Source organism: Lissotriton helveticus, chromosome 7 (genome assembly GCF_964261635.1).
Source record: "Lissotriton helveticus chromosome 7, aLisHel1.1, whole genome shotgun sequence".
NCBI lineage: Eukaryota > Metazoa > Chordata > Amphibia > Caudata > Salamandridae > Lissotriton > Lissotriton helveticus.
This window is the reverse complement of record NC_136068.1, coordinates 1,763,364,257-1,763,388,887: the sequence shown is the minus strand read 5'-3', so window position 1 is coordinate 1,763,388,887 and position 24,631 is coordinate 1,763,364,257. Positions and strand designations below refer to the sequence as shown.

At 44.0% G+C, this 24,631-nt stretch overlaps 1 protein-coding gene across 2 annotated transcripts in view; it reads right to left on the bottom strand.

The window, feature by feature from the left end:
- Positions 1 to 24,631, bottom strand: part of LOC144767690 (chemerin-like receptor 1) — a 73,285-nt gene that overhangs the window by 34,911 nt on the left and 13,743 nt on the right. The gene's annotated exons all lie outside the window — the stretch shown is intronic.

Genomic DNA, 24,631 nt, shown 5'->3' with positions numbered 1-24,631 from the left:
AGGAAATAAGAAAAAGAAATTAAACAGCATAATCAGGCAGAACGCCCCCTACTGGTGACCTTTTATAGTACAACCTTATAATTTAGAAACAGTGAAGGTTGCAAAACACTACACATTAACATCTGCAAGTCCTTCTCTGTGAATACTAGTACTCAATAGATCAGACTGGAATACTGGGCAGAAGTGCATCTATTGTAGTACTGAATAAACACAAGAGTGATCAATTGCCTCAGAAATGAAAGACTATTTGGCCTTCCATTTTAGTTGATCACCTGAAGCACAAAGCTAGTGTCTGGGTTATGAAAGAAGCAACAGAGGACCTACTGAAAGGGGGTGCAACATCACAGCGTGGGAGGCGGTCTACAATGGCAGAAGTATTGTTAATATGTATATTTTAAAACTGAGCCATTCTGCAACATCAGGTGTACATCCAGTTGGGAAAAAGGCAGGTTCTCCTCAAATATGTTTGCAAATGAAGCACCCCTTTTGAGGAGGCCTATGTGGAAGACTTTCCAACCAGTAGCTACTATAGTCATCAAGTCAGGACATGATGCCTTCTACATCAAAGACTCCATAGTAAACAGAGTATCGAGCTTGGAGTTAGGCATAAATGTATGTTTCTTCTCATATGCTTCGGTAGATCCTAAATTGATTAACATGCTGGTTGGATGGAGGCGATTTAAGAAGTTATGGACCTTTTCATAATGAGGTGATCCGCAGGAACAAGCCTTCAGGGGCCTGTAAGTAGGGATGATTCACACATTAGAATTCCTACCTAATAAATATAGGCTGTGCAGTATAGGAATATGTGGATCTGGTTGACCCTAATAATAAAACAGTGCTTCTCCCAGTTGCCAGCATACATCAGAGGACCTAGATTGTTCAGAAAGTTTGACCACAACCAACCACTAATGTGCTACAGACCCAAAGGTTGCAACCACCTCAAAGCCCACACTGGGTTTTAGTCCTTTTCCGCAGCCAAGGTCTATGTGTTGGGGGAGGAAGGTCCCTGCATGGATCCAAAGGGACCGGGGGGCAGATGTATCAAAATACCTATTTGCGATTCTCAAATAGCAATTTTTTGAGAATCGCTAATTGAGAATTGCAAAATGGTATGTATTGAAAAAAATCGCAATTTTTTTTAGCGATTTCTTAAAATTCCTTATTTGCGATTAGCAAATCGCTAATCGCAAATAAGGAATAATTTCCCATTCATTTCTATGGGTCAGGAGGCCCATAGGAATGAATGTGAAGTTATTCTCAATTTGCGATTTGCAAATTGCGAATAATTTCAAGGGTGCAAGGGTGTCATAAGGACACCCTGATACACCCCTGAATTTACATGTGTGCCATATGGCGCACATACAAGCTCTAAGGGCATGTATGAGCGCCACATGGCACCTTCACAAATGCCAAAAAGTGCATTTGTGAAAGAAATCGCAAATTAATACCAACTTGAAGTTGGTGGTAATTTGCGATTTTTTAAGGTGAATTCACAAAACTAAAATGTTTCTTACATAGCATTTAAGAAATCGCTTTTTGCGATTCCTTAAATGCTTGCGCAAAGTTAAGGATTCGCAAATTTTGTGATTCCTTAATTTTGCAATGCCATTTCCTTCATACATCCCGTTTTCCTGCTTTTTAGTCGCAAACGCTGCTTTTTTGCGAATCACAGCGTTTGTGACTAAAAATCCTGTTGATACATCTGCCCCTATGTCTGGGCACTGGGTGTGCACTGCCGAGCCATAATGTAATGTTTTGCAACCCAGAGGTGGGCTCTGTGGTCTGGAGAGCAACAACATGGGCACACTTCTTTTGAGGGTGCATGGACAAGTAGTGAGTTCCAATAATCAATTATTAGGCGCACATTACAAGTTTGCTAGAAATTAGTCCTTGGGTAATAGGGACCAAACACTGTCCCAGAAGCCAGTTAGAACCTCCAGCAATCACATACCCTTGAATTTCATATATTTATTTATTTATTTATTTTATTCGATTTATATAGCGCATTATAACCCAGGGGTCTCTAAGCGCTTTGTCAGGTAGCACAACAAATTCCTAAAGAAACCTGCAGGAGTTATGGCCCAACCCAGGCCTTCTGAAAAAGAACAGTTTTCAGCTTCTTCCGGAAGGACAGCAGATTAGGCTCCTTCCGCAAATCCATCGGCAGGTTATTCCAAACTGCAGGGAGGGTATTAGAGATGGCACGGCCACCCACTGTGGCCAGTCTGAAGTGTGGTTGAGTAAGAAGGATTGCTTCGGCAGATCTTAACGCCCTACCCGGTATATATGGAGTCAAACGGGTCTTGATGTATCCTGGAGCCTTGCCATAGAGTGATTTGTGTGCAATGCAGAGCCCTTTAAAGAGCACCCTCTGCCTTACTGGCAGCCAGTGTAGCTCGCGCAGAAGTGGGGACGCATGCGAGTTCCTTGGTTTCTTAAAGATGAGCCTGGCGGCATCATTCATCACCACTTGGAGTTTATCCAAAAGTTTTTGGGGCAGTCCTAAATACAGCGAATTGCCATAATCCAACCTTGATAATATCATTGCGGAAACCGCCTGTCTCAAGGTGGAGAATGACAGTAATGACGCAATTTTCCTGAGTTGTCGAAGAAGACCGACACAGGTTCCTACCACCATGGTGACTTGCTTCCGCATGGATAGTTTATCATCCACATGGATGCCTAAGCTCTTTACCACCACTGCAGGTACTGGGGGTGGGCCAAGTTGTCTTGGCCAAAGCCCATCATGCCAAGGATTGCCAGCAATGGTGATTGGTAGGACCTCCATCTTGTCAGGGTTGATTTTTAAGGAGTTCAAAGACATCCAATTGGCTGTATGCTTAAGGATATTTTGCAACCTTGCTGACGCCCCAGGAGCCTCATCCATTTGGATGATAATTTGGGTGTGGTCAGCGTAGTTATACACCTGACAATCCATTTGATTGAGGAGTGAAATCAACGGTTGTAAGTATATATTGAATAGGAGGGGCGACAAAGCAGACCCCTGCGGCACTCCACATGCAGTTGACGTTGCGGTGGAGAGCAATTCTCCCAGCTGTACTCTTTGTGTCCTTCCTTGTAGGAAAGAGGCAAACCAGGCAAGAGCTGTGCCCCGGATGCCGCAATCCCTCAGCCGCGACAATAGTTGTTTATGACACACGGTGTCAAACGCCGCGGAGAGGTCTAGCAACACCAGGGCACCAGGTATCCTCCTGTCTGCCCTATTCCTGAGCTCATCTAAGATAGACAACATAACCAGTTCCGTGCTGTGATTCGCACGGAACCCCGATTGATTTGGTTCCAGCAAACCATTCCTTTCCAGATGGTCGGAAAGGTAGGACAAAACATGCTGTTCTAGCACTTTGGCCAGGAAAGGAATCTGGGAAATAGGCCTGAAATTTTTCAGGCATTTCACGTCTGCCCCTGTTTTTTTTAGCAAAGGGATCAGTCGTGCTTCCTTAAAGGCTAGCGGAACCTTGCCTAAAGCTAAGGATGAATTCAGGAGGGCCAAGACCTCTTCCTCCATTCCTGGCAAAGCCAGTTTAAGTACTTCAGGAGGGCAAGGATCAGCCTGAGAACCAGACTTAACTCGCCCCATAAGCAGTGGCAGTCCATCCTTCGCAATCAAGGGTAGGGTGTCCAAAGGACTGTCCACCAGCTTCTTAACCGGAGTGATCTGTAGGGGGCAGGCATGCGTGGGGGTGCAATCAATTTCAGAGATGATATCTGTAATTTTACTGGTGAAAAAGTCCTGAAATCTCTGACAGTCCTCTAGAGTAAACTCCGGCCTCTGTTCTTTTATTTTCCTGAGTTCATTTAGAACTCTGAAGATTTTTTTTTGTGGATCTATAGCTGTGATGATCCTTTCCTCATAGAACTCGGCCTTCCTCACTGTAATAGCCCGTTTGTAGGTCGCTAGTTCTAGTAAATAGAGACTTCGCGCCTTGGTGTCATAGGCTCTGCGCCAAGCTCTCTCCGCCCTGCGCAGAACCCTCTTCTTCTCCCTGAGAGAGTCATTATACCAAGGGGATCCCGAGCCTCTATTCACTAAATTGACCCTTCGTGCTGGCGCCACATAATCGGCGGCCTTTCGAAGTCTGTCATCCAAATTACTGAAGAGGGCATCCGGATTCTCATTCAGAGAAGTCAGGGGTGGGTTCGCTAGGAGATGTGCTACCATTTTGTCTCCATTGATATTTTTCCATTTTCTCACCACCCTCTGCCCTTCTACAGGTTTCATTTTTTGTAAGTTCATCAGGAGAACTCCCTTCACCTGATAATGATCCGACCAGACACAAGGCAACGTAATCGTCAATCCCTGTACCGGAAGTGACGTCCATACCAGGTCTAGCATGTGACCTTTCACATGTGTTGGCCCTTTTACTTGTTGGACTAGCCCTAGCGAAGATAGAGCCTTGTCAATCTGGCTAGCCTGCCCTTCTTTAGGGGTAGTTTCCCAGTGGTAGTTAAAGTCTCCCAATATAACCATATTGTCGTACCTCGAACGCAAGTCCTGCACTAGCTTCAAGAACAAGTCTGGAAACTCCGGCATGCCCCACGGAGGACGATACACCATCAGGACTACCAGGCAATCAATCCCCAACCTCAGTTTAACACCGAGCACCTCCGTCCCTCCCAGATTTTCTGTCAAGATTATTTCTCCTCGCATACGGTCTGTAAAGAAAAGTGCCACCCCTCCGCCTCTCTTCTCACCCGCTCTATTACAACATAAGACCGAAAGATTTGCTGGTAAAGCAGCCGCTAGATCTGGCAGCGAGGAGTCCTCCAGCCACGTCTCCGTGACTCCTAACACGTCGAACTCCCCGTCCTCCAGTAATGAAAACACCTCTCCATTATGTTTTTGGAGGGAACGGGTGTTTAACAGCCCATAATGCACGGCCCCAGCTTTATGAGCATGAGACCATCCGGACCCTTTCTCCGGAGCCCTGCACAACCCTTCCTGTCGAAGTATGACTGCACTCCCCTCCTCGAGGGATGTATTGCGCAGGTTGACTTCCAGTAACTCACCTCTATCGTAGGTGATGCGCGAACCAGGGGTCCAGGCCCCGGGACCCGTCTGGTCACGGATGGGCACAGATGGGCTCGCCTCTGGCGAGCCTCCAGCGTGCCCACGGCGCGCCCGCTGCGCGCGTGCGCTGCGCGCGTGCATGTGACCGGTTTAAATGGGTTCCTGTGAGCCTATCGCGTCAGGTAGCAGCTAGCCTGCTAACAAAAATGTCTGCCGCAGCCGGCACTACCTCACCCAAGATGTCCCCTCAACGAGCAAAGCAGCTAAAGGGCCGCTGTAACAGCGGTGGGAATAACAATTAGTGTGCTAGCAATGTCCTAGCAGGCCCCGTTTACCCCCACAGAGACGCGGCGGAATTAAAATGGCAGAAAGCCGAAAAATTAAATGAATCAAATGTAAAAAGAAAACGCGACCAAGTTGCGCAAATCAAACGTTAAGCAGCGTTTTTGTATTTTAAAATGTACCAGTTGTCCTTAGGGACCGCAACGCTTACCTTTCAGGGAGAGCGCCCTGGCCAGTATGTCTTAAATGGGCTCCTGTGAGCCTATCACGTCAGGCAGCAGCTAGCCTGCTAACAAAAATGTCTGCCGCAGCCGGCACTACCTCACCCAAGATGTCCCCTCAACGAGCAAAGCAGCTAAAGGGCCGCTGTAACAGCGGTGGGAATAACAATTAGTGTGCTAGCAATGTCCTAGCAGGCCCCGTTTACCCCCACAGAGACGCGGCGGAATTAAAACGGCAGAAAGCCGAAAAATTAAATTAATCAAATGTAAAAAGAAAACGCGACCAAGTTGCGCAAATCAAACGTTAAGCAGCGTTTTTGTATTTTAAAATGTACCAGTTGTCCTTAGGGACCGCAGCGCTTACCTTTCAGTACGAACCTGTTCCTTTTGGTAGAAAATAAATGTCAGTGAACATGTGTATGATAGAAAATAATTAATCTAAAAGTAATTGACATTAAAAATTCAACACATCAACGGTTTCATTTAAGTTTTTTAAATGAGGATTGCTTATTTCCTGTCACCAGTGCACAGACATTTACTTGCAATCCATCTATTGCTAGGCACTGACATCTCTACTATCCTGTGCGTATCCTAGCTGCAAGCAAGCATTCCCAGCCCTTAGTACATCATTAAAAATTGTTGAAAAGAGAAAGGTACTCACTGGGGGACAACTACTGGGGTTTATTGAGTTCCAGGACAGAAATGATTTTAATTTTGCTCAGGTTCACATAGGGACCCCCTAACATTTTCTAAAGAAGCAAGGTACACTTACAGTTAGGGGACAGAGGAAGAGGCACCTTCTTGTGATGTGATTGACCAAACAGGAACAATTAAGGGCACACAACATGTACAGTGTCAGTTCATGCTCTCCATAGGTGAGGCCAAGAGTGTGTGCCAATTGACATTACAAAATATAGGGGCCTATGCTAAGTTTTTGGTGGTGCACTGCTGCGCCACCATTTCGCCAAAGGTTGCGCCACCCACCTGACAGATTATAAGTTTGTAGTAGCCTGACAGGCAGGAGGTGTGATGGTCCCATGGTAGTGCTTCTTTTAAAGGCGGCAGTGCCATTAAAAAAGGCACCGCAATGGGGCTGTACTACATGGTACATGCATGAAAAGGACTTGACAGTACATGCCGTGCAGGAACCTATGTGCATGCACACAGGGGGGCACATGTTATGCATTCACATGCAGTTGAAGCACAGGGGGCCATGTAGGGCCCCACTTGTATAATCTCCACCAGTGCCACAGCAACTCATAATATTCTTAATGGGACTGTGGCAGTCCCGCCAAGCAAATTGCAGCCTTTGACCACTGCTCTTACACCAGGGAACGGTGGTTCCCTGGCAGAGCCAGCAGTATCAGGGTAGTCCAACTGCTGGACTCGTATTCAGGCATTCGGACCACCAGATTGTAATAGAGCCCATACTGCTTAAGAAGTAACGCATGGTTGGGATGAAAGTCATCTGCATGGCTAAGTTAAGCTGTGCCCCCTGCCCTTCAACTATATTGTCAAACCTAGTTTACTAGCCTCCCAAACATTTGGCAATTATCTGAAAGCATAACGTGTTATCTCATCTACTTGCTACAAGACATTGGACCTCATGATGAGGGGGCACTACTCTTTGTGCGGGTAGCTATGGCCCCCTGTCACACCCTAGTTGAGTCTCTAGAAGTGATTTATTTTGGTAGGTGGTACAAAAGATGTCATAGATAAAATGAGTGTGCTCACCTACAGCGTACAATCATGTATGAAGATTAAGCACCAATGTGTAATATATATATATATTGACGAAGGCTCATCGCCGAAACACGTCTTGTGTGTGGTGGTTGCCAAATAAAGAAGTTTTGGCTTTGTACCCCCCTGTGAGTGCTGCTTCTAATTTCGCAGGACTGCGTGTTGGATTTTGTAGCGACAATATATTGGATGGGCACACCCCCACCTAAAGGAGCACCCGCTCGTGAGTGCAGCAGGCTGGTGTATCGTTGGGAGCAAGCATATATATATATATATATATATATATATATATATATATATATTTGGTGTCTTTACAATAGTTTTTTCCTCTTTGGTAAAGATTTGTGGAAACAATTAAAGGGCCTGGCGATGGGATCCTGTTTCTCCCCCAGCTATGCGTGTTTACACGTTGGCTGATGGGAGGAACAGGTCCTAAACATCAAACATCGTGTACGGGTTAATGAAAAGATTGTGAAATATTTGCGGTATATTGATGACATTTTTATTTTATGGCAAGGGGATGAGGAAGAAGCGTTAACATTCTTGAAAATAAATGATAACTCCCTCAACCTTAACTTCACATCTCACATTAGCAAATGTGAAATAGAATTTTTAGATGTGAAAGTGTACATCAAAAATGCCAGATTAGAAACAACACTGCTGGAAACACGACATTGCACGCCACTAGTTTACACCCTAAGCATACCATCAGTAGTATTCCCTATGGTGAGATCTTAAGACTTAAAAGGATTTGTAGTTCCACTAGTGATTTTGAGACATGTTTGCAAGAGATGAAGACAAGGCTAAAGGCACGGGGATACTCTGATGCAATGTTGCATCAGGCTATAACCAAAGCTAACTTACGACCTAGAGAAAGTCTTTTTCTGTTGAATCCTATTGGCACAGATAACATGGATACCAATTTGGTTCCCACCAATGAGGCTAATGATTTCCCCAGGTTAATTACTGCCTTCAGTAATGAAGAAAGTAAAATCAGGACCATCATCAAGAAAAATTGGCCGCCCCAACAGCGCTAAGGATGCCTGGCTTCACCCTGGGGGTGCCCAGGAGTGGACACTTCACAGGGAAAGCCAGGAGGGGTTCCACAGCGGTATGAGTATCAGCGCAAGGAAACCGCATAGGCGACACCGCAAGGTGACCGTCTGGTGACAGTGCGCTCTATAAGTACCATGACATTTACATTTACATAGTGTTAACTGATGTGGTACTGGGTCATAAACTACCTAGTATGCTGCTGGTCACTTTTCGAAAAGCTAAAAGCATGGGTTCAGTTCTAGATAGGAGCATCCCTGATACGACACAGAATACCATGTGGCTTCAACCTGCATTAGGGTTCCAAAAATGCTCTACATGTAGGGCGTGCAAATTTAGAAACCAATAAGACTCACTATCAAATTCCTTTTTGTTCCTCTGACATTGCTATTACGGGTAGCTTTAATTGTAAGACTGATTTTGCAGTCTATGTCCTGACATGTACCTGTGGCCTAAACTATATTGGCAGTACAAAATTACAGGTACACGTCAGGATTTTGCAACATCTTAGAGCCATCCTGCATAGTGACCCTGCCTATCCGGTAGCACGTCATTTTAAAAGGATACATAACAATGACGTAGCTTGCCTAACTTATTATGTGGTGGGGTCCATTCCTAAATTGCACAGAGGTGGCAACAGAGAGCATCAGTTGAGGCAACTAGAAACAACCCTGATCTTGGAATTTGATAGCAAATGGCCCAATGGTCTTAACAATTCAGAGGACATGGATAACTTTTTATGAGTATATGGTTCCCTTAGCTACCCTTACTAGAATTCAGGTCTTGCCTTCTTAAACCTTCTCTCTGCAATAACGTATTCTTTAAGAGTCTTATTTGTATCTTATCCCTTGTTGGTAGACAGGTTCATTGTTACCAATGATATGAAATTTAACCCCATCAGTCTACTGTATATATAATGAAACACTGCTCTCTATTTGTATACACAACACATAGGTAGTGCAAAATTATCAGGTATGATGAATTACTGTTTCTAAATATGTTATTTATATGCTTTTAACAATGGAGTTGGGCAATGACCAATTTTTTATTGTTATTAATATTTATACATATATCTTTTTATCATACACTTTGCACTTTATAGTATATATTGCACTAATTTTTGCACAGTTTTTGCACATCAGGCAGAGGTGCTACCTAGTTAGATATGAATATTTATTGCACTTTATTATGATAATATCCTGCAATCAGGACTGTCCATATACCAAAATGAGCATACTAACATCCTATATTTATTAGGTTTGTTACTTCCTCTTATTTTTAGGATTTATCCTTTTAAAATTGAGTTTGTATTTAAACAGATATATTATCTTAAGGAAGATTGATAATTAGCAAGCATATATGCAGATTTATTTTGTTCACGTATTAATGTAAGAAGTGGTCACTGACATGCTGCTCTATACGTGTAATTTTAAAGTTTTTAGTAAGGGTGGGCGTAGTTCGCGAAGTAGCGCTACGCGAAGCTACGCGAAGTGCACTTCGCACTACGCGAACTTCACGTAGCACTACGCGAGCTGCGTAGTAGCATGTTCGCACTGTGAAAGATGCATTTTCAATGATTGCACAGTGCGAACAAGCATCCGACACTGTGCAATCATTGAAAACGGCATCTTGCACAGTGCGAGCTGTAGTTTTCCGCCGTTCGAGTAGATTTTTACTCGAGCAGCAGCTTTCTCAACGCGAACTGGTAGTTTCTCATTGCAAGCGGTCGCGAGCATGCACGATCACTCGCAATGAGAAACATGACCTACCCGCATTGAGAGTCTCGCCGGGATGTCATTTTGCTTGCTCGCGAACATGATGTTGAAGACCGCGAACAAGCAAAAAATGACCGCTGCACTACGCTACGCTGCGCTACGCGTGTTCGCACTGTGCTACGTGCAGCTCGCGTAGTGCGAAGTTGCGCAAACTTCGCAAACTACGCGAGCGTAGCGTAGTGCTTTGCCCAGGGTTAGTTTTTAGTACATTTATGTATTTGGAAACTATATAATTGCACAAAAACAATAAGGTTTTATATTACCCTTACTGAAGACGTGTGGACAATATTGTTACTTGGTCTATGGTCACATGACCGGCAACGAGAATGGTTGGGGGCGTGCACATTCAATGCTATTATAAAAACAAAAAAAGGTTCAAGCGTTCTGCATGTGATCAAGGGCTCTCGAGTTTACCTGTATCAATAAAGATATCGTTTTGCCGGGTCCTGGGGTCCGTCTCCTGCTTTGCCGGTCTGTGGGGATTGGAAGTGGCTTTTGGAGTGTTCCTGCATTATATCAGCACAGCAATTCTCATAACCTCCTCGAGGGCGAACTAAAGAAGCGGACCCAACAGCTTCAGGCAAGTCGATGTTTTTATTTAATCCGACCTTCCAAGTTGACCCGTTTCGAGCATCAAGTGCTCTTGTTCACACAATGAGCACTGCGTCAGCCATTGCTTTTTAAACTATACTTGTGAATACCACCTCCCTTAGTGAATCACATGACCACACCAATAAACATAGAAAAAATACTGTTGCATCACGATGTTTGTAATCATATTGATGGCAACATTAGAACTTACAAATGTTTTTGTATCGGAGCTATCATTGCGCAAATACATGTATTCATTAAAATTACAGTTTGTGCAAATTACATTCTGCTTGAATGCAGGAAAGGTTGAGTCAAAAGTGGCGAGTGCAATAAATAATTATAATGTTCAATAAAACATTTATAAATAAATAAATACACCTAAAATACATCTATGTACTTTAAAATCCTAATTAGCGATATATCTGCTTAATGCATACCTGTACTTTGTATTGTGACTATGTAAACATTATAAAGTTTAAAATGCTGATCTTTATTTGATTTGTCTAATCAAATATGTGCAAAATATTCACAAATGTGCAAATCCTAGCACTATGTGCAAAATTCCGCATTTTTGTTTACATGTTTCCAAAGCCTATGTGTCGTCTGTCACATACCTTGCACTTGCATTGGCTTCACTTTATGATTTATCAAACTTTCTTTATACTAGCTGCATAAATGCGCATATTTGCATGAACTATACTATCTACAATATTGTCTCGTTTTGTATCTGTCCTTGCCAGTGATTATATACAGTATTTATATTTAAGTCAGTGTGGTATGTCTTTTTCTCTGTTTTAACGTGCTTTTTTGTGCCAAACAGTACTTTTAACATAAAAAGGCTGTCTAAAAACTACTAGATACTTAAAAAGAAAAAACCTTTAACCAAAACCTTCACAAACAAAAGGTGCACATAATAACAATTCATAATGATTTAAAAGAAGTCTGTTTTGTGGGAGTGTTAACAATTCTCAATTACTGTATGAAATTCTTGTAACATGAATTTACTTGTATAAATTCTCTAATGAATGTTTAGCCGTGGCTCTCAGTTTAGCTTAAATCTCATTATGTTAAATTGCCAATATCCTTCAGCTATTGGCAAAAATATTCTAAAGAGTTAAAAAGTTATAAAAAGTTGTGCATATCCTCTGTTATATTTAACCTATTAGGATAATTGCTGTCCAGTTCTACTATATAGCCTGTCTCCTTTCTCCTCAACAGTTTTTCTTTATCACCACCTCTCCTTAGGGGGGCCACGATGTTGATCACAAAATATGAAAGGCATGCTAAGTTGTTGTCATGTGTGGCCCTAAAATGCCGGGCCACCAGATAAGCATTGTCATTATTTACGATTGCCCCTGAGATGCTGCAATATCCTGACGTGCACGTGCAGCTTGGTGCTACCCACATAACGTAAGCCACAGATGCACGCCAGAACATAAACAGCAAACTCAGTACGACAACCGTAATTGCCTTTGATCGCAGTTTGACAATTGGAGAAAGGAGTGTCATAATGGGTAGTATTTGTCCCAAATGTACACACTCGACAAGATGAGCATTGTTAAAATCCATCCTTGGGTTTTAGCCAGGTACTGCCACTACCTATTTCTGGACTTGTTCTTACCAGTTTGTTTCGCATGGATATGGCTCTCCTATATGTAATGGTAGGTATATCAGGTAATCTGCTTCCCAAGACCCCATCAGTTAGTACGATGGGCCAATTCTTCTTAATGATCGATCTGATCTTTCTCTCTTGCTTGCTGAATGTCATTATCAAGCGAGGAGTATCATTTTCCTCTGATTCATTACGTTTTTTGGGTGTTAGACTGTTCTTGTGTCTTGGTTAATGCCCTTGATAGAGTTAGATCACTATAACCTCTTGCTTTTAGGCGTCCTACCATTTCCTTCGAACCCTCTTCAAAACTTTCAGGGGAGCTACAGATTCTCTTTAATCCTAAAAGCTCCCCATAAGGGATGCTTTCAGTTAGGTGTCTCGGATGCCAACTGCTGGCATGTAAAATACTGTTGCCAGCAGTGGCTTTGCGGAATAAAGATGTTACTATCGTGTGGCTTTTGATTTCAATTTGTACATCTAAAAATTCAGATTTTGTCCTACTGACATTAGATGTAAAGAAGAGGTTATGTTGGTTGTCGTTCAGTGACTCCACAAATTTCATTGCACTGGACTCATCCCCCTCCCACACACAAAAAACATCGTCAATAAAACGAAACCAATGGCGTACATGATTAAAACCAGGGGCGACGATGAGATCCCGCTCCTCCCATCAGCCAACATGTAAACATGCATAGCTGGGGGAGAAGCAGGATCCCATCGCCACACCCCTTGTTTGTCTCCACATGTCTTTACCGAACATAAAGAAATTGTTATTCAAACACCAGCTCACCAATTCAAATAGCATTTGATTATGGCTATAATATTCACAGGATCTCTGTCCTGAAAAATGCTGTACGGCTTCCATTCCTTTATCGTGATTGATACAAGTATATAATGATTCTATGTCCAATGTTAACATGCACCAATCATCTTGCCACTTTATCAGCTTAAGTCTGTTTAAAAAATCTCCAGTGTCTTTAATTTAACTTGGAAGATTTTTTACCATGTCCTGCAAATAGAAATCAATATATTGAGAGATATTTTCACTAATGCTGTTGATTGCTAAGATTATCGGTCTCCCAGGTGTAGGGACCCTCATCTTGTGTTCTTTAGGCATTAAATACATGCTTGGAATTACCGGGTTTTCTGAATGTAGGAAGCCAAATTCTGTTGATGATATCAAGCCTTCCCTTTTGAAAGCTGCCAATCGCTTTTTTAGACCATCCTTTGCATTCTTGTATTCCATACCATTGGATTTAGCATAGCAATCAACATTCTCCAACGGTCTCATGGCTTCACTGATATAGTCCTTTTTTCTCCAGAGTACAATGTTCCCTCCCTTTATTGATTACAATTTCTTGGTTTTTGTTGAGTTTGTTATATATATATATATATTCACTGAAAAAACCATAGGTTATAGACCATATATAGTTAGGAATTAGCATTTAAAAAACCTTATTTTACTCACACAAAACCATTGAAATTCCATATATAGTTAGTTGCACTAACTATATATCGCGCACCCGCAATCCACTGCTGATCATGTCACATATTACATCATTCATGACATGGTCAGTGACATCACTGATGACATCACTGATGACATCTCAAATGTCAAATGACATCACTGATGACATCTCACTTGACATCAATGATCACATCACTGATGATATCATTCATGTGATAATACAATGCATCTCCTCACACTCTAATATAACCTCCGTTACACCCAGTGTTAAATAGAGAGTATCATTTTTGAAACCATTGATACACCAATACTAGTTACTACATACGCACTCACTGATTCCTATGTCTACACACACATTCACTCATACAATCATTCATACATACAATCACTCATCTTTACAACACTATCATATGCACTCATACACCTATACAGACACTCACACTCTGCCACTCATCCATGGAGTTACTCACACACCTAGTCAGTCCTGAAAAGAATCAATCACACTTCCATTTTCTCATCTATACAGTTAAACACAGAACACCTTACATTTTTGAAACATATACTAACACATAGTTACTCTCTTATAGAATCACTGATACAAGTACACATTGATCTGCACAGAGTCACACACCTCCCAGCCAGCCATACACACACTCAGTCTCCCATACAAATACTTGTGCAACCAATCAATAACCCATATAGCTACTTATATAGCTACTGATCAACACGTGCAGCAGCTTGCACAACAACAGACATACTGATGCACACTTTTAGACAGTTTAGTCACTAACCCGTGTATTCAGTAAGACGCATTTAATCACTCACTCATACAGTCAATCACGCACCTACTAAAACCTTCATTCAGACACTTATACATCCACTCATTCTTCAATATGTAAAACATATTTAAACTTTACAGAAACACATAATCACTGGATGTTGTCATCAGTGATGTCATCAGTGATGTCACTGACCATGTCATGAATGATGTAATATGTGACATGATCAGCAGTGGATTGCGGGTGCGCGATATATAGTTAGTGCAACTAACTATATATGGAATTTCAATGGTTTTGTGTGAGTAAAATAAGGTTTTTTAAATGCTAATTCCTAACTATATATGGTCTATAACCTATGGTTTTTTCAGTGAATTTTCAAGGTTTTGTAAATGCTAATTCCTAACTATATATGGTCTATAACCTATGGTTTTTTCAGTGAATTTCAATGGTTTTTTAATAGCAAATATCATAAGCTGTCGAATGTCAAGTACGTGGTAAGTGAAAACATTTTCGTGTTTATGCACACTGATCTGCTTTGAATGGTGCCCCCCCCCCCTCATTTCTATTAGGAGTACTCTCTCTTTGCAGATAGTGAAAGGTAGTTAACGCAGGCCTTTGCCCCCGTTGTAATCCGTCGTGCCTGCTTCTCTCTCCATTTGATTGATTGTTATCCAAGTATTTACTGTTTTAGAATTAGTTCTCTTTGGTTCATTCTCTATTTACAAACAAACACAGAGTCGCAATACTCTGTTTAGTCTTTGCAGATAACGAAAAATCGTGTAAAAAAAAAGAAAAGGAATCGAGCAAAATCAGTAGGCCACTAATGGGATCTCTTTTTGACCTCGCTAAAATAGAAACATTAGGAACAACCCCTCATGACAAATACAAAACTAGTGAGATGAACTGAACTCCACACAATGATGGCTGCAAAACAGCTCGGCTCCGCCACCCACCCCGCCCAAAATAACGATAAAGAGCGGCTGCCATGATTGGTTGCGGAATGGCCACAACGGAGCTACGAAATGGTGGTGCTCTCATGCTAACCCCAGCTTCAGTCTGAAACATCCAGAAACACTGTAGACTACCAATTCGATCAGTTCCGGTAGCGCCCCAATGTAACCCGGTAGAGAAGAACTAGCCCTCCCCTCTTTGACTGATGGTTCTTGTTGCCTGTCCCTTCTGTTGTCATTTAACAGAACTATTTAGCCTGCTGAAAGGGGTTGTGTTTCGACCGCTGGTTGGTGGAGACATTTTGACTATATTCTGGACCTGCGTTGTCGCGTAATGCGTCATAGACGCGCCGCGTTAGCGCATCCGGAAGTCATCCGGGGCGCGCAGCGCGTAACGTAAGCATAACAAGTCATGTGACTTGTTAATAAAACTTTTCATTGGTTCATTTTACTTTTCTTATTCTAATGATGAAAGCCTTGGTCATATCACCTAAAAATTACGCTTTTAATTACTTCCGAACATTATTTTTTCTTAAATATATGTTATAATGTTCCAGGCTAATGTACTTTCCCGGAAATTTTACAACTGTCCTGCAAGTAAAATATATTCTTTTTTCGAGAAAAAGAGCGTTTCTTCGTCCCATGACGGAGCCGTTGAGCAAAAGAGGGTCGACCTGCTGTCTTAGTCGCCGATACGCTGAATATGAGATTCTTAGCGATCACTTTATGTTGCAGGAATAGAAAACACAACACCCCTTGACCATTTATCTTTACTGCGTTCCTTCGTATTATACCTTTTACCCTTCATGTAATTGGTCTGCTTTATTTCACTTGCCTTTTAATGATTCTAAAACAGTGACTATTATTAAAAACTTTACCAATGTATATACTACTACCATGTTTTCTTTTAAAAACCTTTATTGTGAAAATTTCATTATACAAATACGAGCCTATAACCACGTGGGCCTGCCACGGAGCAAACTGTAATCGTATATGATGAATAGACATTTACACTGTAGAGGAACTGTAGAGGAACGTAACGGGCGGGCCATTAGGTTGCAAGAACTAAGGTGTCTAACAGTTACGGAATCGGTGGACGTACATTTTATAATTAAAATACGACAGGGCCAGTTACAATAAAATTATCTAGATATACATTTGCGGGCAAGTACCATGGGTGACGTTAATTCGAACTTTCAACAGTACAGTAATCAATAACACATCAGAACTTAATATCAATAGGGATGTCGAAATATTCAATCAATTCTCGTCCCCGCCCGCCATGTGCTTCAAAACTGCATACGTATCTCGTGATTTCAAGGTTCTGCAACCAGTACACAACAAGGAGTTACGAGTCCCATTTATTCCGGCGCCATTTTGGGCGAGGACGGGCAGGTCCAGGATATAGTCAAAATGTCTCTACCAACCATCGACTATGATGATGTTCATATGCTGTATTTATTAGAGTAACACTCATCTGTCCACATGAAATTAATTTACCACAATCTAAACATGTCATTTTAATCTTTCCAAAGTTCTTCTAAATATTTGGGACCGTTTCCCTTGCCTCTGAAGCTCTCAGTGCCACTTCTTTGATGAATGTACTAGCAGGTCAGGGGTTCTCCTCCAAATCTCTCTTTTATGCAGCACTATAATTAATTGGTGCCACCTCTCCATATGACGATGCATGGTATAGTTACCACAACTATATTTTTTTTCGGTTCCTCTGGAGAGTTCATCGTGGCAGATGAAGCGTGTAACGTACCGGGCATTTACCTTTTTTTGCATGTACAGGAAAGGAAAAAAAAATCGAGCGTCCAAGTTCTAAGGTGTCCCAGGGCCATTTTAGTGGACCAGGCCCAAATCCAAAGAACAGGCCGCCATTTTGAGAGTCCTCTTGCAGCCGCCTGTCGCTGTAGCATCAAGAGCAGCCGAAACTCAGCTGAATGGCAACTGAAACGGTAAATGGGCGCCCCACTACATTTCAGCATTGTAGGATGACCACACCAGTACAGCAACTTGCTAGACATCACCTCGGTGCCATCCGGATCTCGGCGCCCCACTGCAGATGAAGTGCCTCTCAACTATGAAACCACCACGGTGACATCCGGATCTTGGCGCGTTGTGCTGCCTTCGCACATCGGTCCGCTACTGACGCCATCTCACAGGCTAATGGGATGACCCACGCCGAGTTTCAGCATTGTAGGATGACCACACCAACTTGCTAGACATCACCTCGGTGCCATCCGAATCTTGGCATCTCAACGCCTAGTGGTATCTTCCATACAGAAAATATTGTTACGCTGCCTTTGGCCCCATTCGCACATCAGTCCGCAACTTAGACATCACCTCGGTGCCATCCGGATCTTGGCATCTCAGCGCCTTGTGGTGTCAGTCAGAAAATATTGTTGCGCTGCCTTTGGCCCCATTCGCACATCAGTCCGCTACTGACACCATCTCACAGGCCAATAGGGCGCCCCACGCCGACTTTTACCATTGTACGATGGCCACACCAGTGGCACAACTTGCTAGACATCACCTCGGTGCCATCCGAATCTTGGCATCTCAACGCCTAGTGATATCTTCCATACAGAAAATCTTGTTACGCTACCTTTGGCCCCATTCGCACATCGGTCCGCAACTTAGACATCACCTCGGTGCCATCCGGATCTTGGCATCTCAGCGCCTTGTGGTGTATTCTCTTCAGAAAATATTGTTGAGCTGCCTTTGGCCCCATTCGCACATCGGTCCGCAACTTAGACATCACCTCGGTGCCATCCGGATCTTGGCATCTCAGCGCCTTGTGGTGTCTTCTACTCCGAAAATATTGTAGAAAATATTGTTGCGCTGCCTTTGGCCCCATTCACACATCAGTCCGCTACTGCACCATCTCACAGGCCAACAGGGCGCCCCACGCCGACTTTTACCATTGTACGATGGCCACACCAGTGCCACAACTTGCTAGACACCACCTCGGTGCCATCCGGATCTTGGCATCTCAGCGCCTTGTGGTGTCTTCAAATCAGAAAATATTGTTGCGCTGCCTTTGGCCCCATTCGCACATCGGTCCGCTACTGACGCCATCTCACAGGCCAACGGGGCGCCCCACGCCGACTTTCAACATTGTAGGATGGCCACAGAAGTGCGACAACTTACTAGACACCACCTCGGTGCCATCCGGATCTTGGCGCGTTGTGCTGCCTTCGGCCTATTCGCACATCGGTCCGCTACTGACGCAAACTCACAGGCCAACGGGGCGCCCCACGCCGACTTTCAGCATTGTAGGATGGCCACACCAGTGCGGCAACTTGCTACACACCACCTCGGTGCCATCCGGATCTTGGAATCTCAGCGCCTAGTGGTGTCTTCTATTCCGAAAATATTGTTGCGCTGCCTTCGGCCCCATTCACACATCGGTCCGCTACTGACGCCATCTCACAGTCCAACGGGGCGCCCCACGCCGACTTTCAGCATTGTAGGATGGCCACACCAGTGCGGCAACTTACTAGACACCACCTCGGTGCCATCCGGATCTTGGCGCGTTGTGCTGCCTTCGGCCTATTCGCACATCGGTCCGCTACTGACGCAAACTCACAGGCCAACGGGGCGCCCCACGCCGACTTTCAGCATTGTTGGATGGCCACACCAGTGCGGCAACTTACTAGACACCACCTCGGTGCCATCCGGATCTTGGCGCGTTGTGCTGCCTTCGGCCTATTCGCACATCGGTCCGCTACTGACGCAAACTCACAGGCCAACGGGGCGCCCCACGCCGACTTTCAGCATTGTAGGATGGCCACACCAGTGCTGCAACTTGCTGGACACCACCTCGGTGCCATCCGGATCTTGGCGCGTTGTGTTGCCTTCGGCCTATTCGCACATCGGTCCGCTACTGACGCCGCCTCACGTGCCAACGTATTTTCTCCGCATTTTACACCCTATGCCGCATAACAGGTCATGTGACTTGTTTATAAAACTTTTCATTGGTTCATTTTACTTTTGGTTTCCTAATGATGGAAGGCTTGATCATGTGACCTAAAAACAACACTTTTCATTGGATGAAAACTTTTTTTTTTTCCCAAACGATGAAAGCCCCACCTTGTTTCTGGATGTTTCAGACTGAAGCTGGCGTCAGCATGAGAGCACCACCATCTCGTAGCTCAGTCGTGGTCATTCCGCGAGCAATCATGGCAGCCGCTCCCCACCAGAAGCCTGCAGGAGTCGGAGCCCCCAAAACTTTTGATGAATTCTCAAGGCGGAGGGGACGCTTTCGAGAATGGGGTCCAAGACCTAGCAGACAAGCGTCCGATTTCCAAGGTGTCCCAGGGCCATTTCAGTGGACCAGGCCCAAAAAGGAAACAGCCTGCCGCCATTTTGAGAGTCCTGTGACAGCCGCCTATCGCTGCACCGCAAGAGTGGGCGCAACTCAGCTGAATTGCGGCTTTTGACACAGTGGACCAAAAACGGACGGAATGGCAACTGAAACGGTAAAGGGGCGCCCCACTACAACAGATGACACTCCACCTGGAGAGGCCCGTTCACGCCGCCTCCCCCGGAGCGCCCCACGCCGTTATTCGGAGCAGCATTGTAGGATACCAAAACCAGTGCGGCAACTTACTGGACATCACCTTGGTGCCATCGTTCTGCTGCCTTGGAACTATTCGCGCAACAGTTTGCTTCTGATGACCCACCCCCCGCGACGCCCCATGCCGTTATTTGCTGGGTGGCAACTTACTAGACATCACTTTCGTGTCATCTAGATTTCAGCGCGTTCTGCTGCCTTGGAACTATTCGCACAACAGTTTGCTACTGATGACCCACCCCCCGCGACGCCCCACGCCGGAAATCTGGACGTTGTGCTGCGTTGGGACTATTCGCACAGCCGACCGCTACTTCGTTGTTTTTCCCTAAAAATGTTTATATGTTATTACTATTTTTGTTTTCTTGTATATATTTATAAATTATTAAAGTTTTATAATCTTACTACTTTGTCGGAGTGCTATATATTTTTAATGTGACACATAATTGTAAAAACTTTGATGTACAAAGAGTCATACCTGGAATCTTCCGCTTCAGGCTCGGTCCCCTCCCCAATCACAATACAGGATGGTTTTCAGATAATAGCAACGCTTCTGCTGTGACGGATCTCATCGAGTGTGGGCCTTGATCTACTATAACTCCTTTGAAGAGGGGTGATTCTTTACAGCTGTGGCCATAAACTACATCTGCAGGGCTAGCTGATACCCTAGGACCAGCCTGGACAATCGGACACAGAGGAAAAGGAGTGTCAGAGGGTGCGGTAGTGAATAGGGCGAAAGGGAGGTGTCGGGCGGGCACAGGGTGTGATTCTCAGGGAAGAGCAGCGCAGATGGGGGGAGGTTTATTACCCATGCATAAGACAGAGAGCGGGGGTGACCACTGCCTGGGGGAGATGCTTGCGAGGGTGGGGAGCCATGCTAAGGATCGACAGCGTGCACAGAGTGGGTCTGGTCAAGGCATCTAAAATGGCTGCCGTGCACGACAAAAGTGTGGCATTTGAAAAAAGACAAGATGGCGCAGACAATGTTTTTCAACACTTCCTGATTTCCTTCGAATCGAACGTTAACAGACGTTGGGGCATATTACCAAAGTTAAGCGATATTTATCCCTAACGATGCTTAGCAACGATTTTTTTACCGTCAGAAATTATCGCAGATAAACCTTGCTATTATCAAGGTTTATCGGAAATACGATAAAAAACGACCGCAATGCATTAATATCGCTGAAAACTCAGCGATATTCATGCATTACCGAGCTAATGCTCTTAGCCATGTTATCCACCTCCCATTGGATAACATGGCTAAGAACTGCTCAGGGCAGGTGGTAGCTTTTGGAGATATTCGCGCTTATCTCCAATATTTCCAAAAGTTGATAATAGGAGATAGCGATGTTAGCGACTGTTTCCAGTCGCTAACATCTTGGCATGCCCACTTTGCATGTCATTAGTGATAAATATCACTCACATGCAAAGTGGGGCCCAAGATGGTCGCTATATTCTACTAGCCGTCGCTAACTGGTGTTAGCAACAGCTAGGTAATACACATATCATTTTATCTCCGCGAAGCGGAGCGCTGTTACAGATATATATCTTGTTTCTGAACGTTAATTTCTCAAAATGCACTGAAGCACATATATTGAGACCTAGCAAAGGCACATCGGGCTACCAGTCCCTACAATTTTGCCAAGTTTCGTGCAAATCCATTCAGCTGTTCGATCCTACCGAGAGACAAGATGGCGGCCGCTACGGACTGTTTGGAATGTTTACAGACACCGGAGAGCCAATCAGCTTCGCTTCGCAAAGCTCCGTAACGCGAAAAGTACGCGAAGCGGTGCGCTGTTACAGATATATATCTTTTTTTGAACGTTAATTTCTCAAAATCCACTGGAGCACATATATTGAGATCTAGCAAAGGCACATCGGGCTACCAGTCCCTACAATTTTGCCAAGTTTCGTGCAAATCCATTCAGCTGTTCGATTATTATTATTTTTATTTTTTTTTGCCCCGCGGGGCCCTTTTAAAACCTCCACATCAAACCTAGGGGGTGAGCGACAATGTACTATGCCCCCTTATGGTCATTTGCCCCTTCGCTTTGGCCTCCTCTTGTCTCTCGATCCTACCGAGAGACAAGATGGCGGCCGCTACGGACTGTTTGGAATGTTGACAGACGCCGGAGAACCAATCAGCTTCGCTTCACAAAGCTCCGTTGCGCGTAAAGTACGCGTCCTGGGACGCTGCCAGGTCCGCTGTTACAGATATATATCTTTTTTTAAACGTTAATTTCTCAAAATCCACTGGAGCACATATATTGAGACCTACAAAAGGCACATCGGGCTACCAGTCCCTACAATTTTGCCAAGTTTCGTGCAAATCCATTCAGCCGTTCGGGCTAAAAGTGAGGCCAACCGCCCTATGGAAAACTCAATGTTAAAAACACGTTTTGGGACCCCCCTTTTTTCTCGGCCCCCCCTTGACGAACCCCCCCCAAATTTTCAAGGGCTGCTCAGAAACAAAATGTGCCATTTTCCTGAAAATTTCAGCCAATTCCGTCCACAAACGCCAAAGTTATTAGACATAGAATTTTCAAAAATCCCATAGAGAAAAAATCCTAACTATATATACCTACTGGCGACCGCCAGTAGGTAATATGTATATATATATATATATATATAGTCACTGAAAAAAACATAGGTTTTACAGACGTTATAGTTAGAAATTAGCACGTTTTCAAAGTCATCGATGTGGAAAATATTGTCGACAAAAATACAAGTCAAAGGGAAAATTTTATACCAAATGTCGTTTCGCATACCCACGTCCATTAGTTTCAAAAGGAAAGTCAATAGTTTGATGTCAGCAGTGAGACATACTATAACTCAAAAATCTCAGAAGAATACATACAACATAAAAAGAACTGAAGATTCAAAGTATAATAATGACTACAATCCAGTGATTTTGACAATGTGGAATGCAAACATGGATATCTATTATGGTGCAGATAATTCAATGGCTGTTGCTCGCTATGTTACGTCGTATATTACAAACACAGCACTAACTGGAACTAAAACAGATACACAGAGGTGACCCTTTTCACAGTATGCACTTTATTGAGCAGCAGGCTTCATGAAAAGAAATTACAGAACCACAACATACTGGAAAGTATATACCTTTAGGAAATGTAAGATTAAGTAAAATGCAAAATGTAAATAAGAACATCGCTGTTCCCAGAGAGGTAGTGTGCTGACTGTGGATGTTGCCCAGTGGTGTGGCACGGAGGGGGGGTTAGGACAGTTATAGGTGGTGCGCGGTCCTCTTTCAGCAATGGCACTATCACAGCCTATGAGTAGACTGGCAGTAGTGGCAGCATAATTCTTGGTATGGGATGTAGGCTCTAAAACTCTTTGTGTGCCTTTTAGTGCGACTCCATCCCTAACTGGGTGGGAATGGGGAGCACATCTGTGAATTTCCCAGCAACAGCTATAAACCTTGGACATGCAACTGGAGTGATACAACTCTGCCATTTGAGGGCCAGGCTGGATAGATTGGGAGGAGAGGCTTTGACACTTGGCCTCTGGGAGCCAGATCCTGGCCCAACTAAAGATTAAGATATGCATTCCTCGTCCTCATTGCAGACAGGACTGATATTTAGGGTAGACATCTGTGGTTCAAAGGGAGACCCTCTGAAGCACCCGCAACTTCAAAGGGAAACCATGCTATAACTACTAGTGCAATACTTCATACTTCAACAAGGCAGAAATACACCTGTGGGGACAAGGGACCAAAGAACTTGGAACTGCGAGGTGCAGATTGCCAGAGGAATCTGCTCCGCACAAGGAGGATTATTGCCATTGAAAGATACTGCATGCCCTTTCTGAACAGTGGCGGTCATGGGCTGACTGCCTGCTTCTGTGTGGCATCCTGAAATGTGCTCTCCAAGGGCTTGCTGGCTTGTAGCCCTGTTCTTTTGGTGGTCTCAGGGACACAAAGATCTCCAATGAGGAACTCACACCATCTATTTGTAACACCTTGAGAGGGTTGCCCTCTTAAGTGCCCACATAACCTCTTTTAGCCCAACCGGTAGCTCGGAGTGAGTGTGGAACTAAGAATTGTGCCTGGGGACCATGCTGCCTTAAGTGGAGACCCAGACGTCTTTGCTCGCATCTAACGCACGTGACCCCAGCATCAAATAGCCAATAGATGTATATATACTGTTCCTTTCCAATAGCATGTATAAAAGTATATTCAGCTCCTTTTGTGATCTAACGCATGTAAGCACATATCCAAGGTAATAGCTGTCAAATTCCATAAGTCAGAAATAGGTGCTGAAAGTACGCAGTCCTCAGGATATTAGACACCACCTTGATAAGTCTTTAAGAATGCTGTGCCTATAATGGTGTGCTGTCTGTTTTGACCCTGCTCCGGGAAAAGATCCAAGAGGACACAGGAGAATATTTTTTGATTATTCAGGTTCTTTTTTGAAGAGCATCTCAGCCACAGACAATCAGCTCTCCTGGACCTGCTCAACTGACCAGATTGGAACCTTCTCGTCAGACCATCACTAGCCAGGAATGCCACCTATAACATTCCATTCTA